Consider the following 433-nt stretch of genomic DNA (forward strand, 5'->3'; position numbering starts at 1 on the left):
GTGGTAGGATACTTGCCAGTGGTACTGCCACACAGACTTGAATGATTGAGCTCTGCTCATTTAATATAATTCGGAACTGATTTTGGCTAATTTGGTCTGAGGTGTGATGTTAAAAAAACCCAACAAGTTCTTGCTATATATAAGTAGGTACAAAAGTGCCGCTTAAAAGTGTATTTATGGAGCACCTGTTCTAAAACTTGCAGCAGTTTCAAAAAAGATAAATTGCATCTATCTTGGATGACCTAAGTCTGTGTGTAAGTATAATAATATTTCTATATGTAAGTTACTACATGTATGTTTATTTCAAAGTCAGTGTTTTCACACTTGCTCTTCACTTTCATGCGCTCAGGGAGAGCAGGATCTAACAGTAAGGAGCGGGGGAAGAAGTTGAAGGGGCAGAGGGCAAGGGGGCCAGTTGATTTTCCCCCCCCCC

This window comes from Gavialis gangeticus, unplaced genomic scaffold, assembly GCF_001723915.1.
Source record: "Gavialis gangeticus isolate Ggan-Ray unplaced genomic scaffold, GavGan_comp1, whole genome shotgun sequence".
In the NCBI taxonomy this organism is placed as follows: domain Eukaryota; kingdom Metazoa; phylum Chordata; order Crocodylia; family Gavialidae; genus Gavialis; species Gavialis gangeticus.